Below are 17760 nucleotides of genomic sequence, written 5' to 3'. Positions count from 1 at the left end.
TTACTCTCCCTAGGTCATTTGAATTGCCAGACAAAAGAACGAGGAGGGGAAAGAGGGGAAATTTCCCCTTCCCCACAGTTGGCGTAGTTGGAAGGATACTTCCCTGGCTGGGAACATCTGGCTGAAAAACTGCCTTCTCTGGGTGCAAAGCTGCTTCCTCCTGAAGATGGATGCAGGTGAAGAGATGCTGGGACACCTGACAAAGGCCAGCAGAAGGTGATACTTCTTAGCATGCCGGCCTCCCAGAACCTGTCTGTGGGGTTCAGGGGCACGAATGTGGTGAGACTCTCCTTCTTTCCGTCTCTAAATTTAGACTAGCAGGAGAAAATATTTGTGGAACTAATTCCCTGGCTCAGTGACACTTGGTTGGGAATTTGGTAGAGCACTCTTGGTGTGTTCATTCTTCCTGCCCCTCAGCCCCCCAGAGATGATTACTGTCTTTCTTTGTCTGTATTGTGTCATTTGTCATTAGAAGGAAATTACATAGGGTGGGATACAGGCACAGGCCCTGTAAGCCTGTTGTTCAGGCCAACCTCACAGACCACGAGTCTGTGTAGAAAAACACTGCTGTGGGTTGATAGACCCACGAGGTTAAAGCTAAGGGACGTTTTGGAAGCCACAGCTGCCCCATTGGTGGGTACAAGGCAAGCACTTAATAGACATTAGGGTGCTCGCCCCCTCAAGAAGACACCCGCGAGCGGGTAAGCTGGTCACAGAACCTGTCAGGTTGACACTAGGCCACCCACCAACCTCAAGAAAATTTCCATGCAACAAGGTACTCTGTAGAATGTTACCCACTCCCTACCCTCCCAGGCATTAGCATGACCCCAAGGAACTCAAGACCCAGGCAAACTGTTAATGTGCAGATAAGAAAAAGTTGAAGTCTTCCTTTCTGTCTTGTTCTACGTCCTGAAGAGTTTGGCTTCTTGGCCAGTGAGAAACCTCTCTCTTGTCTGTGCCATCTGGAAGGGGCATTTACGGGGTGCATCTTGTGGCCATTCAAGTAGACTCTGGGACTCTGAGACACTAAGTCAAAAACAGCACCCTCTGTGTCCAGCCATTCCAGCTCTCACAAGGGGTCCCAGTCTGAAAGGGGCCTTCGTTGTCGGAAACTCTGTTGCTTGTTAGTGCTGGAAAAGTCCTACCTGCCCAGTGCCACATAATTAGTGGGTTTATAGGCAAAGGTGCCACACATTTTTGTGGGAGACCAGGGACACCATTTTCACTATACCATCCTTACCACTTATGCAACGAAGGTCTTTACTTTTTTAGACTATTTCTGGGAGTAAACCTTTGAATCGTGAGGGCTATATCTGCCCCCTCACCAGGGATGCCTCTTGCATCCATGGTAAAGATTTATTCTAAACCTGGAAAGTTACCTCTGGGCTTTATCGTAAATAGGCTTATTGAATTTGATGCCAAAATCTCGACCTCCGTGCACTGGTGTTGAATCGAGTCTTGGAGACAGGGTTTTGGGTGAAAAGAATAGCTTTATTGCTTTGCCAGGCAAAGGGGAACACAGTGGGCTCAGGCCCCTCAAAAAGTATGTGTCCCAAGCTGGGAGGTTTTGGTGAGGAGTTTTATAGCAAATAGTTCAGGGGTGCTGATAAGATCAGGGTGTGTGCAGGACCCGCACTCCTTTAATCTGGCCTCACGTGGTCTCCAGATAAGCTTCTCTGGTTTTCCGAGGCTATCAATCCAGTGACCTTCTCTCTGGAAGGAGGATTGCTTCATCTTCCATTTACTGGGGGGTTTAGTTCTATAAAGAGCCCAAAAGGCACTGTTCTGTGTGTCCCTTGAGGGGGAACCAGGCCGCTGTCCCAAGACTGCGCTATTCTTTCTTGACTGTTCCTCCCTTGTCTCTGCATCCCCTCCCTTCCCTGATTAGCAACGGGCTGAACCTACCCCTTGGAACTCAGGGAAGGTCTTGGAGGCTGAATGAAGCCTATTTCCTGTAATTAAGAAATGGGGGGACACAGGAAGGCTTTTGTGCCCAGGAGCCCCACAGGGTCCTGCTCGGTATCACAAGCATAACCTAATCCCTCTGTCTAGGGATGCAAAGCAAGGAATTAAATCTCTAATAGATTCCCCCTTTTTTATTGAAGTATAGTTGGTATACAATATTGTATATGTTACAGGTATACAGTAGAGTGATTCACAATTTTTAAAGGCTATACTCCATTTTTAGTTATTATAAAATATTGGCTATATTCCCTGTGGTGTACAATATAGCTCATATATTGTAACTTATACAATAGACTCCCTTTTGAAGCAGGGTATACTAGTCTTTACTTCCTCACCTTGTAACACCCCAATCTTGCCAACAGAGAAAGAAGTCAAATTTGATTCTGACAGGAACCAAATCTATCAATTTGTACAAGACGCAAGAGCCATGAACTCTTTTGCAATTCCTTGACGTCCTGTGGTCCCTGGTCCAGCTGTTATTCTCACAGAAATAATTCCTGCTGACGCAGACTCCTGCTTTACAGTAATTTACCTCTGTTCAGTTTTCTTCTCAAACTCTTTGCACACTGACTCGCATTCTGTTTTTTTTTGTATTTACCTTTAAAGGGAGACAATTAATATGGACTCTCATACCTCAGGGATATTGTGAGTCTCTCTCAGCATTTTCCCAAGTCTTTAAGGCAAACCAGATCCTGTAGTCTTTACCCAAGGCTCCAATGTTTGTTCAGTATGTTGACCTTTTACTTTGTTTTTTTTAAAAAAACATTAATTTAATTTAATTATTTGGTTGCACCTGGTCTTAGTTGCGTCAGGCAGGCTCTCTGGCTCCTTAGTTGAGGCATGTGGACTCTTAGTTGTGGCGTGCGGACTCTTAGTCGAGGCATGTGGACTCTTAGTTGAGGCATGTGGGATCTAGTTCCCGGACCAGGGATCGAACCCAGGGCCCCTGCATTGGGAGTGCGGAGTCTTAACCGTCGTGGCACCAGGGAAGTCTCGACCTTTTACCTTGTGATCAGCTCTTACAGACTCCCTTGTTCTCCTGAAGGGACCGGCTGAACGAGGCCTAAAGCCTCCAGATCTAAACTTCAATGGGTGCAAACCACTGTTACCTACTTAAGACATGAGATATTTCAGGGCATTCAAAGGCTCACCCTAAACACCTGGAGAGTCATTGTTGTCCATCCCTCTCCCTAAAATGAAAAAATGGTTACCTACGTTTTTAGGGGCAGCTGGTGGCTACTGCTGAAGATAGATGCCTAATTTTGCAGCCCTTGCTAAGCCTCTGTAGGCACGCCTCCCAGATACCACTCCAGAGCCCATTTCCTGGCCTCCAGAGACATGCACCTCCTTTGAAGCCTTAAAATAAGCTTTATCCACACCCCCAGCTCTTACCTACTTTTGACAAACTTCCTTATCTATACCACCATGAAAATCATGGGATTGCTGCAGGCTTTGTAGGACAGGCTTGTGCCTCTTGGATCCGCCCTATAGCGTGTTTCTCATGGCAGTTAGATCCCGTAGCATCAGATTTGCCCCATGTGATGGCTGCAGCTGCCACCTTAGACCGCATCTGTCTCCGTGTTCCCCAGGCTGTGCCTGCCACCTTACGCGTCCGTAGGACACACACCTCTCTACACAGTACAGACCACTTCTGGGCAGGCTCTTCTAACTAACCCTTCATCCTCTCAGTCTTGTAACCCCTTGAGCCCAGGTCCTCCGCTGCACCTCCCAGATTACAGAGAACCCACTCTCTCCCATATGATCGCCCTGCAACCACAGAAGTGGTCTTTGCCCTTGGCCCTTGTAGAGATCAGAAAACTCCAAATAGGAGGCATGGATTAATGTCTTTTGAACTAGTGTTTGGACAACCAATGCCTACTGGCACCTGTAAACCTTCCATTCCTGGATGATATGAACACTATGGAGTCTTACGTGAACAATCAATGCTATGACTACCTAGATACAAGAACTAACAAGTGTACTTGAAGCACATCACCAACAGATAAAAGGGGCATGGCCGCCACCGACTGACAAGGCTCGCCATCCCTTTAGATCAGGAGACTGGGTGTACATCAGGGTCTTTTGAAGAAAACACACTCCAGGTAAGGTCCAGTGTCATGTTCTGTCTTCTTTTGGGACAGTCATTTGGACCCCAGAAAACTCTATAGAAGCCCAAGGACTGTCTGTCCCTTACCCAGATAAGGGCCATAGGTGGAAACTTTTCCCTTTGCATTGAAAACAAACAGAACCCTGGACCTTTCCTGGGTGACATTCCAGGACAACGTTGCAGTCAGACTCTGCAGTTTGAGCCCACAGGTGGCATCCTCAAACCTCTCAAGAAAGCAGTGAGTGACTCAAACACAAACGTCTGCCAAATCACCGCATGTTCCAAATGGCTCACGGCCACCCTTGAACAACTTGGGTATTGTAGCTACCCCCCATGATTAAACTGGCCAATACCCAACCTATATATGGGTGGATCAAAACTCTGGACTTGGGCCTTCTCTGGTGGTCCCGTGGTTAAGAATCCGCCTTCCAATGTAAGGGACGTGGGTTCGATCCCTGGTCGGAGAACTAAGAGCCCACGTGCTGCGGGGCAGCTAAGCCCACATGCCACAACTGCTGAGCCCCTGCACTCTGGAGTCCACATGACACAACTAGAGAGAAGCCTGCCCTCCATAACTAGAGAAGCCCACATGCTGCAACAAAGACCCGACACAGTGGGTCAGTGGGCTGCAACTAAGACCGGACATGGCCAAATAAATAAATATTAAAAAAAAAAAAACAACCCTGGACTAAAATTGGTTACATGACAGAACCAAAGTTTACAGCTGCCAAAACCAGATGACAGGCCTCCTGTACCGGCTCTTTTGCAATCTGTTTTGTTCTCAAAGATTGACAGAAGCACATGGGAAATGGAGGTTTGGCGACACCAATGACAAAGGCCATAGAATGCTCCAGACACTGGGAATTACAGATTCCATTCTAACCTTGTCTGCAAACCACACTGGTTTTTTAATCTTATGTGGGAACAAAGTATATAAAAGGTTCCCACCTCAGTGGTCTGGATGATGTAGACTTGGGCACTTGGCTTCTTCTGTCACCAAATCCTCCACCCCAAATGCCAGCCAAGTTACAAACCTGGGCTTCTTTGTTCATGAAGTTCCGCTACATAACTGTGCCAGTAAAGAAACTGTAGAGAATCTCCTTGTGTACCACAACTCCAAGCTCTTTTCAGCATCGAGGGTCTTATTCCCAAGCTTTAGAGGTTATGAGTTGGAAAAGGCAATCTTAAATCTCTCCATGGTAATAGAACAAGAGTTCAATACCAGTATGCAAACTTTGAAAATACTCCAGTTCAAAGTTAACATCCTGGCCTCTGGGGTGCTCCAAAGCAGCATGCCCCAGATACACTGCCCAGCAAGGAGGAGCCTGTGTAATCATCGTGGAAAAAGTTGATTTTATGTGAATCAAACAGGGCAAGTAGTGTCTAACTTACATCTACCAAAAATAAGTTTATATCATCTTTAATTGCTTTCATCAGTGTCTTATAGTTTTCTGCACACAGGTCTTTGTCTCCTTAGGTAGGTTTATTCCTAGGTATTTTATTCTTTTTGTTGCAATGGTAAATGGGAGTGTTTCCTTAATGTCTCTTTCAGATTTTTCATGATAAGTGTATAAGAATGCAAGAGATTTCTATGCATTAATTTGTATCCTGCTACTTTACCAAATTCATTGATTAGCTCTAGTAGTTTTCCGGTAGTATCTTTAGGATTCTCTATGTATAGTATCATGTCATCTGCAAACAGTGACAGCTTTACTTCTTCTTTCGCGATTTGGATTCCTTTTATTTCTTTTTCTTCTCTGATTGCTGTGGCTAAAACTTCCAAAACTATCTTGAATAATAGTGGTGAAATTGATACAGCCACTATGGAGAACAGTATGGAGGTTCCTTAAAAAACTAAAAATAGAACTACCATACAACCCAGCAATCCCACTACTGGGCATATACCCTGAGAAAACCATAATTCAAAAAGAGTCATGTACCACAATGTTCACTGCAGCTCTATTTACAATAGCCAGGACATGGAACCTAAGTGTCCATCAACAGATGAATGGATAAAGAAGATGTGGCACATATATAAAATGGAATATTACTCAGCCATAAAAAGAAATGAAATTGAAGTATTTGTAGTGAGATTGATGGACCTAGAGTCTGTTATACAGAGTGAAGTAAGTCAGAAAGAGAAAAACAAATACCGTATGCTATAACATACATGTGGAATCTAAAAAAAATAAAATAAAATAAATGGTTCTGAAGAACCTAGGGGCAGGACAGGGATAAAGACACAGACATAGAGAATGGGCTTGGGGACATGGGGAAGGGGAAGGGGTAAGCTGGGACGAAGTGAGAGAGTGGCATGAACATATATACACTACCAAACGTAAAATAGATAGCTAGTGGGAAGCAGCCACATAGCACAGGGATAGCAGCTCGGTGCTTTGTGGCCACCTAGAGGGATGGGATAGGGAGGGTGGGAGGGAGACACAAGAGGGAGGAGATATGGGGATATATGTATACGTATAGCTGATTCACGTTGTTATACAGCAGAAACTAACACACCATTGTAAAGCAATTATACTCAAATAAAGATGTTAAAAAATTTTTAGCATTTTCCATTAGATAAATGAAGCTTAAACATTTCATTGGACTGGCCCATTCCCAGGGTGATGGCCTGGGTCAGTGGGGTGTAAGGTAATGTGCTCTGTCGACTGAAAAAGAAACGCACAAGGGACTTCCCTGATGGTGCAGTGGATACGACTCCACGCTCCTAATGCAGGGGGCCCGGGTTCAATACCTGGTCCGGGAACTAGATCCCACATGCATGCCCCAACTAAGGAGCCCACCTGCTGCAACTAAGGAGCTGGTGAGCCGCAACTGAGACCTGGTGCAACCAAATAAAAAAAAATTTTTTTTAAATACAGAGTATGAGAGTCGTGAGTTAAGTTTTATTTTGGGCAAAATGAGGACTATAGCCCAGGAGCCAGCGTCTCACATAGCTCTGAGGAGCTGCTCGGAAGAAGTAGGGGAGAAAGTCAATATACATGTGATTTTGGTGAAGGGGGCGTGTGCACTTAAGCGCACATTTTGGCAGAAGGCTGTTAGTCACGGGGAGCAAATGTTTCTGCTCGTGAGGCTAGTGCTTCTAAGATGTGAGCAGATGCTAGAATTGGGCTCATAAAATCTTCTGCTGAAAATATTTACCTGAAGCCCTGGTCTGCCAGTTTTTCCCAGAGCACAGAGCGTCGCATTCCTGATCTCCGCCCTGAACTCCTTTCGGGGGGTGTTGAAGGTCAGCGATGGCAGTGGCTGGTGACGTCATTCTTGTAGAGGCAGATGACAAGGGACAGTCTTTAGGTGGCAACTCTGTTCTTGTCTCCTGGTTGATCCTCATTCCAATCTATGTTTTTTTCTCCCTCTGCAGATTCCTTACTACTTGGTTATATACCATTTTTTCTCTCCACAGCCACCAGCTCAGCTTTTGTGTGTGAAGCTTCCAGGGAAGTTTCAGAGGAGGGAACTGATGGGGCTCAGGGCCGCCACCCCAAAATGTGTCACTCCGGCTTGCAGATTATTTTGAGATGAATAACATGAAGGCACAAAAGACTCAGGAAGAACCTTTGAACATCCCCCCTTGCTGCCTGCAAGAGGAAAGTCACTCCTTCAAAGTCTTCCTATTTTCACACAATAAGCAAAGATACCATTTTGGTACGACTGGGTTTATTAAACTGTGGCAAATGGGACAGCCTTTGGGATATAGGTAAATGCACACAAATCGCTTAGTAAAAGAAACAGCCTCACGACCAAAGGTGATCACTGGGTACCAGTTCCTGCCAGTATTTGTCACAGATGCCAGCTGTCACAGAAGCGTGCCTGGAAACATCTAGTAAAGAGTTGAGTTTGGGAGTTGATAGTGATATTCTATCATTCCCATTGGAAGGAGTTTTCACAGCAAGGGGCTGACTTTTAATGGGCCAATTGCTCGTTTGAGCCCATCAGAGACTGGTTTTGGGGGCCTCTCTGAAGTTGTGCTGAGCCGGCTTAGCCCTCCACCAATTCACCAGAAAGCCCAGGCTGCCTGCCCCAGCTCTACCTGCCCCACGACTTGGTGGGCACACCAGTTCTTGGGCTTACCTTTAGGCAGACACTGCTCTAGGCGTGGCAATATTGCAACGAACAAAATCACTCCTCAGAGAGCTCACTGAGCTCAGACATAAATTATTAACCCAGACATCAATAACGCAATTCCTGTGATGACACTGGTTGTAAAGAAGGTAAGGTTGGGACTTCCCTGGCGGTCCAGTGGTTAAGACTCTGCACTACCAATGCAGGTGCACAGGTTCGATCCCTGGTCGGGGAACTGAGATCCCACATGCTGCACGGTATGGCCAAAAATCTTTTTAAAATTTTAAAAAACAGGTAAGGCTGTCCTGAGAGGGGAGAGGCAGGCGGGGCTCCTCTGGGGTGCGATTCCAGCTGAGATTCAAGTGGCGAGGGACCTCTGCTCCAGATTGAGGAAGAAAGCACGCTGGGGGTGGGGGGACGGGACAGCACTGAGAGTCTGTGTTCAGGGGACAGAGACAGTCAGCGTGGCTGGAGCCCAGCCGTAAGGGAGGGGGGCAGGGTGAGGCTTAGAGAGAGGCAGCAGCTGGCTCACGGGAATGGCTGCCTTTGGGGACTTTGACTCCGGGAGGGAATATGATGTGATTTGATTTACACCGAGAGCTGAGTGAGTAACACATGGAAGGGGCAGCAGGGGAAGCAAGGGGCCTAGTCAGGAGGCCTGCGGGACGAGCCAGGCACACACGAGGCAGAGTTATGGGGCACTGCTGGGGACGAAGTGCCAGCAGTGCCAGCATGGGATGCTGTGCTTGGTAGAGAGGACGTCTGGGTACTCCCAACCCAGACGTCCTCTCTACCAAGCAGTTGGGAAAGCAAACACTTTTATTATCGAATAAGCATCTAAACCAGAGTGTGACGGGCATCACAGGCGTTCCACTAAGGGGCTGCAAAGACAGGAAGCAACCTTGACTTTTTATGCAGATGAGCGGATACAACCAATCACACATATGTTCTCATGATAAACAGCAACTCGTCCTCACGTGAGGGGGCCTGACTGCGCCACTGGTCACACGGAGTTCATCCCGGCTTTACCTGGTAATTGGAGAGCCATCTGTGTTGGCTACTTGGCCTCATCCAGAGGAAAAACAAACTCTCACATCTTTATGGCAGGAAGTGGTTTTGCAACTTGGAGCCAGGTGCCCACTGAACTGGAGGAGAGGGCACCATCTCCCTTAATGCTTGTATTTCAAAAGGAAGAGAAGGTATTTACAGTGGTGCGTTTTCTAAAGTAAATGCCCTGAGGAGAAGGATGGGAGGGGAATCTCTTCCCCATTCTCAACAGGAAGAATTTTAGACTTTTATCTGTCCTTGCACAGGGTCCGCTGCATGTTGGGAACCCGGGCCAGGGGCACAGGGAGCAAGCATCATCAAGCTCCTGTTGAATGTGGGTGAAAGGCCAGGGAGCGGGTGCAAAGTGGCCGCCAAAGGGCAGTGGGAGCCCTGCAAGGTAGTTGATGGAGAAATTGCGGAAGCCGCGGGCTCCAGGTCGGGGGAGGGTCAGGCTGCCTTTGCTTTGCCGTTGCTGTGAGCCTGGACGAGTCAGGTCCGTGGGGACCTCCTCTCTTTCCCCAGCTTGCTGGCTGAGAACCACGTCACCAGCTGACCTTTCATGAGCGAGAGTACCTAATGCTTAAACTACACTCCCTGCAAGCCGGGCTCTGCTCCAAAGCCTTGCCCGTGTTCACTAATTTAATCCTCAGAACAAACCAGAGATAGGAATTTTTCTACTGGGGATTACAGGGTATAAAAAATGTGCCAGGTATGTTCCCGGACCTTAATTAAAGAATATAGGATGCAAGAGCAAAAATAATCCCTGCCCTGAAAGAGCTACAGGGCAAAAAGTACACGCTACCCTTGTTCTGTGTACCGTGTTATGGAGAATGAAATGAAGAAGTAGATGTAAAGTGCTTGATAAAGATGTCAAGTACATCAAAAGTGCTTGGTAGGGCTTCGCTGGTGGCGCAGTGGTTGAGAGTCCGCCTGCCGATGCAGGGGACACGGGTTCGTGCCCCGCTCCGGGAAGATCCCACATGCCGCGGAGCGGCTGGTCCGGTGAGCCATGGCCGCTGAGCCTGCGCGTCCGGAGCCTGTGCTCCGCAACGGGAGAGGCCACAGCGGTGAGGGGTCCGCGTACCGTAAAAAAAAAAAAAATAAAGTGCTTGGTAACTGGCAGTATCTTATTACTGTTGCTAATATTTCACCGGTTATATCTTCGTGTGTATAAATATTACCTCTCCAGCTTGACGTAAGACCCTTGAAGGCTGGAGAACTTCCTATCTTATATGCCTCCCGGCCCTACGTCAAGACCTTACACAGAGTAGGTGCTCGATAATCATTCACAGAAGAGGAGAACTGTTGGTTCCTTACAAGTGGAGAGAACTTGCCATCTTCCCACTCAGGCATGGTGTCTTTTGGGGGGTAGAAATTTGACTGAACTTTTTATATCCTCCTCGGTTATTTACTTAGGATTTCTATTTCTTCCTGAGCCTGTATTGATTATGCGGATTTTGCTAGAGAACTGTGACATGTCATTTAGGTTTTCCCCCTTCATGGCGTGAAGCTGTATATAGTATTAGCTCTCAGTTTTCCATTCTCTTCTGTAACTGTGGTCTGTTTATATGTGCTCAGTAAATATTTGTTAACAGTTGATTGATAGTTTTAGATTCTGATCGTGGAAGAACTGAGCGCAGTTGGATATCTGCCTCCTGGGGAAGACATCTGGGATTCCCAATTTGGATTGGTTGGTGCTATGAGATGCTCTCTCTGCCCTGGCCTGGGGGACGGCCCAGTTGGGTTCACGTATGAGAAGCAATTCCTGGCACGGGGGATCACTAATGTCTGGGGCAGGGAGCTAACGGGAGTTGTATTTTCCTATTGTCTAGAATCTTTAGGAGGAGAGATAGTCCTTTCTGGGTATCATACCTGGGCACCACTGGTGTGGATTTTGGGCTCTCCAAGGCCCACTGGGGTGCCCAAAAGTGCCACCATTCATCATTCATGGTACAGACAACGGAGAGGGCAACCTTGACTTGAGAGGGACGCCATGACATGACCATCTAGGAGAGAGAGAGAAGGGAGGACTTCCAGGTGTTTTGTCCATATTCCTTATTCCTTACTCAGATAGCCCAGGTGTCTTGGAAAATATTTTGAGATCCAAGGGAATAGTGAGGTGGGAAGACAAGTGTTGGGGAGACATGGTAGCTGGGCTCAGTGAGGCCCTGTTGTGGGAAGAGTAGGGGAGATAAATCTGAAGACAGGAGGAAGAAGGGGGTGGCTGACCCTGGGTCATCTGGACCTCTGTGAGTCTTTCAGTTTGAAGAACACCCACAGATGACTCTTTATTGAATTATGGAACAAGGATGTTTAGAAAGGATGCCAGAAGAGATTTATTCACCCAGCAGACATCCTACTGCTGATTAAGGATATAATAAAATAATGTAAGTGGTCAATCGAACTAACTGCTTTCGTTTGGTGTTGCTTTTTAAAATGTTGTAAGTGCAAATCAAATCGAGCTCTCTCCCACCTTGGCTGGTAGGGTGACATGTAAGGCCAAGCCTTACGTCCAGTTGGTTTGACCATCTGCCACTGGACCAGTTGTAAGGCAGCTGGGCCCTCTAATGGTGAAGAGGAGAAAAGGGACTGTGGTGGGTGCTCTGCTCACACAGATGTTCAGGCAGGAGGAACCATTTAGCTCTCTGCACAACATCATGGGGGTTGGGGGCGCCCAGCGGTGCCTGGGAACCCCCCTCCCTGCTGCTGTGGCCGCCAGCCTTCCCCACAGACCCGCAGTGACGGCCTCCCCCAGGCTGAGTCCTCCGATTTCTCCTCCTTTGCAGTAGGAAGGCACTAATATGTCTCTTTCCAAATCTCTCTGCATGTTCTTCCTAGAAGAGAAACCGATCATTAAATAAATATTATCTCTGGAGCTTGGTTTCATAAGAGATAGCATCTCAGGCTCACAGCACAGAATTTCTACCATCACAAACAATGCTGCGCTTCAGTGGGAAAAGGGTGACAACATTTTTCCATTTCAACAGCCACGTCTTATCTAAACTTATTAAACGGTGAGCGGAACTGTCCTCCGTAGACTTTTCCCAGCTGCGTGAGCGCCAAAGCAAACACCTGGAGTTCAGCCACCTTGCTTGCAGTAGTATAAGGGCCAGGGAGTCTGAATGGAGAAATGGATTTAGAAATAGTACTTTCTGTATCTGCTTTCACAGCACCTCACTCTACTGACACAGAAATGTCTCCCCAGGCCTGTCCAGGGCCATTCCTGAACTAAGGAGGCACCCACAAAACAAACAGGATACCCGAGAATGTGTCATTTTATTATATTTTTAAATAAATTTATTTATCTTTGGCTGCGTTGGGTCTTCGTTGCTGCGCGCGGGCTTTCTCTAGTTGTGGCGAGCGGGCTTCTCATTGCGGTGGCTTCTCTTGCTGTGGAGCACAGGCTCTAGGCGCATGGGCTTCAGTAGTTGTGGCACTTGGGCCCAGTAGTTGTGGCTCGCGGGCTCAGTAGTTGTGGCGCACGGGCTTAGTTGCTCCGCAGCATGTGGGATCTTCCTGGACCAGGGCTCAGAACCCGTGTCCCCTGTACTGGCAGGCAGATTCTTAACCACTGCGCCACAAGGGAAGTCTCGCCATTTTAAATAAGAATATTGTATGCACTTTTATATGACTCCTGATGAATTTTCCTTGAAAAATGTATTTTCTGGAATAAAACCGATTAAGCCAATTTAATTCCTTAATCAATTTCTATATATTGGTTAAATCATTTTTATTTTTCTAAAATTAATTAATGAAACATTTTCCAGGTTGATTTTTCAAAAGTACTTTTCATCAGGATAAATTCTTTTCTCTTTAGAGTTTATAATGAAGAGCTGATTGATCAATTAGCTTTTGTCCTTATCAAATTTTCCTGATTATAACTTCTGCCACTGAAAGCTTTCTTTTATGGCCAGATACAAAATTTTCTTTTGTTTTTCTTTGCTTCCCACCCCACCTTGGTCCATTTTCTAAGGCTTAAATTTTTTTAATCAATTTTTTAATTTTTGAAATCAATTTTCAGGTGGTGACAAAGTGTGTAAGGTGCAGTTTTAGCCATTTTCTGTGGATAGGCTGTGTAGACTATTTCTACCTGTCATATTCATTATAAGTTGAATAAAATATGGTATCTAATTTGTGTGTGTCATTATATTCAGAATTCCCTGAGTAGCCATCCCTTCATGTAGGAATGAAATAATTAAATTATACATGAAATAAGTGCTGTAAATACAGTACATGTTTACAATGCTAATTTTTAAATAAAAGGAGAGAATATACAAGTCTAGATTCATCGCCTCTGTCACTGGCAATCTGAATTAACAGAATAAGTTAGGGGTCAGCAAGTTTTTTCTGTAAAGAGCCAGGTAATAAATATTTTAGGCTTTTCAGGTCATACATTCTCTGTGACAACCATTCAAGTCCGCTGTTGTAGCCTGAAAGCAGCCATAGACTGTATGAAAACTACTGAGCATGGTTGTGTTCCAATAAAACTTTATTTACACATGGTCCAGATATGGCCCGTGGGCTATAGTTTGCCAATCCCTGGAATAGACGTTCATTCTATTTGTTTTATAAAAGTATCCTTTCTTTGCCAAGATTGACCATAGACTACTATGAATAGGGAGGTCCTGGAATACACATTAGAAATGGTTTCTTTTCACCCAGTCATTCAGGATGGCAGCTGTTATTAGAAGACTGTACACATTAGAGAGTGGCATGGACATATATACACTCCCAAACGTAAGGCAGATAGCTAGTGGGAAGAAGCCGCATAGCACAGGGAGATCAGCTCGGTGCTTTGTGACCACCTAGAGGGGTGGGATAGGGAGGGTGGGATAGAGAGGGTGGGAGGGAGGGAGACGCAAGAGGGAGGGGATGGGGGATATATGTATACGTATAGCTGATTCACTTTGTTATAAAGCAGAAACTAACACACCATTGTAAAGCAATTATACTCCAATAAAGATGTAAAAAAAAAAAAAAGAAGAAGAAGTCTGTACACCAACAATGTGTGAATCGTCAGAGTCATACCTAGTTTTCTTAGAAGACCTCAACACCCTGCAGTGCTAAATTAAGAACCATAAACCTCCTGGGAATGGATATAGGGAAGGTAACCATATTCCCACCTTATTGAAAGTGAAGGCAGAACGATTGTCCAGACCCTCATCACAGGGTTAATTATATGATAAAATAAAAACTAATAGCAAAGCAAGGTATGACACTTACCTTGTTATTCATTCAAGGTTTAGAGTCATTAACCTCATCTGCGCACAGCAGATTAAGTTCTGAACTTAATTGGGAAATTGCTACACTTCATTACACTTTGCATGCTCCCTTAAAATTAAAACCAACTGAAACAAATATGAAACAGAAAACCCATTACCAAGAGGCTGAAATTTGACAGGAAATATACTATACTCAACGGAGTCGAATTTTTAAAGAATGCTCTTCTGGCCTCTGGGTGGGAGTAAAAGTTGTATTTTTTAGGGATGTTTTCAGCTGCACATAACTGTCTAAAAATGCCACTAGTTGGGTCCAGACAAGTAGAGGTTAGAGACAGGCAGTTGTTGGTACTAGTGTATCAGCTCTATATGTCAATCAAAAGTCCAGGTTTTTTCCGTCGCTCCACTCAATCATTCTTGACTTGTTGGCCTTTGGTCCTTACGTTTGTTGTTTCATGGTTGCAGGATGGCTGCTCTGTCTCCAGACATTACATCAACATTTGAGGGAGGAAGAAGGGGTAGAGTCTGAGCCAGTGACTCTGCTAATAAAAGGAAAGCAAAAGCACTTCCAGAAGCCCTCAACAGATTTCTGTTTATGTCCCACTGGCCAGAACTCTTTTATTTGGTCACTAACGGTTACAGAGGAGGCTAAGAAAGCGAGTATTTACTTTTCTCAATTTCTACACGGATGTGGACAAAGGAGAAAGGTGTAGGGGGAGAATGTGTTTTTGGGGTGCGTGTGTTTTTTTGAATTATGGTTTTCTCTGAAAAGTGGTAATAAAGTTTATGCCAAGCACTATTTACAATAGCCAGGTCATGGAAGCAACCTAAATGTCCATCAACAGACGAATGGATAAAGAAGATGTGGTACATATATACAATGGAATATTACTTAGCCATAAAAAGGAATGAAATTGGGTCATTTGTAGAGACGTGGATGGACCTAGAGACTGTCATACAGAGTGAAGTAAGTCAGAAAGAGAAAAACAAATATCGTATATAAACGCATATATGTGGAGTCTAGAAAAATGGTACAGGTGAACCGCTTTGCAAGGCAGAAATAGAGACACAAATGTAGAGAACAGGCGTATGGACACCAAGGGGGGAAAGCGGGGGAGGGGGTAGGGTGAATTGGGAGATTGGGGTTGACATATATACACTAATATGTATAAAACAGACAACTAATGAGGACCCACTGTATTGCACAGGAAACTCCACATCGCTGTACAGTAGAAACTAACACAACATTGTAAAACAGGTATACCCCAATTAAAAAAAAAACAACTTTATTACTACTTTTCAAAAGAACATGCAACTGAATTCACTAATTGTATCACCTCATGTTAAAATTGATAGGGACAAACAACACACTTCTTATTTATAAAACTGTAATTGGCGACCAAGAAAAGCCATCAGTTTGGCTATGACACCTGAAACATGGTCCAATCACAAAATTTCCCAGATCTCATTATCCCAAATCACCATCTTCTCCACTCCATGGTTTGCGGTGTCCAAAGTGGCAGCCACACTTCTGCCAGACAAAGGCGGCCTGCAGCAGTCTGCAGGGCACGGCCCGGAGCATCCTGAGAGGTCTAAAAGGGCTACACGGGGGAGCAGATTCCTCCTGGGGAAATGGGGGAGCTGGGACTGTTTTGTTGTATTTACCAGAAATCTAAAGCTCATTTGAGCCAACTGAGAAAACTCTTTGTATGTGAGTGTTTATTAGAAAGAAGTGGACTTTCCCCTAAAGAGCACATGTTACAAATGCAGAGCCCTCTGGTCTGCCCCGGCTCTCCTGATGCAAGGGAGAAGCAATGAGGACTCAGGAGGAGTGGAAACAGTCCTTGTCATAAACGGAAAGCCTTGGACATAGGACAGCGAGCCCCTCCCCGTCCTCTGGTTCCAGTAAATGATGAGTTTAGTGGCCATGGGTCTTGCACAAGGCACGTTCATGGTAAAACAGTCTGGTCCAGGCAGAAACAAATCCCCTGTGAAACAATTAGTTTTTTCCTAGACGCAAAAATGGAAACCCAGTTCCTGTGTTGACCCCTCCTTGTTTCCTTACCTCGTGCTAGCTGGTTCCAAGCAGGATTGCCTCACATATATAAATAAAGCACCTCCTTCTCTCCTGGTTTGGCTCTGTTTTACTTCACAGCAGGAGTCTGTGTGTATTTGTCCCGTGACTAGCTGGTTGGTCAGGAGCTGGGAAGGCGGGGATTCTGGTTTAGATCAAGCTTCATCTCACAACCACAGAATAGACTTGAGCCACACAGACGTCAGCCCGAGGGGCACCTTCTGACCAGTATGTCACCACATCTGCCGACTGTATCCATGGCTGGGTCCCCGGTCCGACTCTGAGAGAAGCCTCCTCCACAGCCAGCGCTCACTTTCATTCAAGTCTTTATTTAGCCACAGATCAACTGTCCCCAACATCCACTGCTGGGATGAAAGCACAAGAAATAGCACCTATTGCAAAGAAGTTGTCCTAAATCTGACTGGGTCAAAAGTCTGTGGTTTGTTGGAAGTGGCTGCTCTTTCCAGGGATAATTTACATTCTTGATAAAATGCTCTAGCAATTTTCTGATTTATTTTAATGAGCTTAAAAGCCTCGCTTAGAAAACCCACCCATCTGATAGTCACTCTTGAAAGTTGATGAAGGGCCTTGAACCAATCCTGCAGAAAATGTAGGCAGACGTCCTTTTATTGAGTCCAACCCGACAACGATTATTTCCTTATTTTTCCCCAATAACGTGTCATTACCAAGAGAGAATGTTCTGCCTTGTTTTAGAGCCCCACTCCTCATGACAAGGCTGAAATGAACTTTGACATGGGTTGTGATCCCTGAGAAGCTGCTTCACATATACTAAAAGATGTATGATCGTGTGGCAGGCTCCCTCAGGGCTGAGGGGGGCCCTCGCCAAGCGGAGTTACACCAGGGCAGGGTTTGCAGAAGCTCCCGGAGCAGCTGGAGGTGACCTGGGTCTGGGGGGTGGGTGGGCACAGCTGAGGCTAGAGATGGGGAGGAGAGCATTTGGTCTGAGGGCTCAGAGGACTGGCCGCCCAGCACAGGCAGGAGCTGCAGGCTTGAACTGGGAAACTGGTGAGTTCACAAACAATAAGATGGATAGAGGGGGCAGGACCAGCAGAGCCTGGACCCAGGGAAAGTCTGGAGAAGAGAGGAAGGAACTGGGCAACGTGGTGTCTATTCCCCTCCAGCTGACAGAGAGGCTGGGGAACAGGCCGGGAGACAAAATTCTGGGTGACCCAGGGAGGCGACGTGTGCACAGAAGAGACACGGGATGGGCAAACACCAGTCAATATGCCCAGCTCCCCACCGCTACA

This window comes from Monodon monoceros, unplaced genomic scaffold (assembly GCF_005190385.1).
Source record: "Monodon monoceros isolate NGI ecotype Baffin Bay Population unplaced genomic scaffold, NGI_Narwhal_1 Super_Scaffold_4, whole genome shotgun sequence".
Taxonomy (NCBI): Eukaryota; Metazoa; Chordata; class Mammalia; order Artiodactyla; family Monodontidae; genus Monodon; species Monodon monoceros.
The sequence above is the reverse complement of the archived record's forward strand: the minus strand, read 5'-3'. Positions refer to the sequence as shown.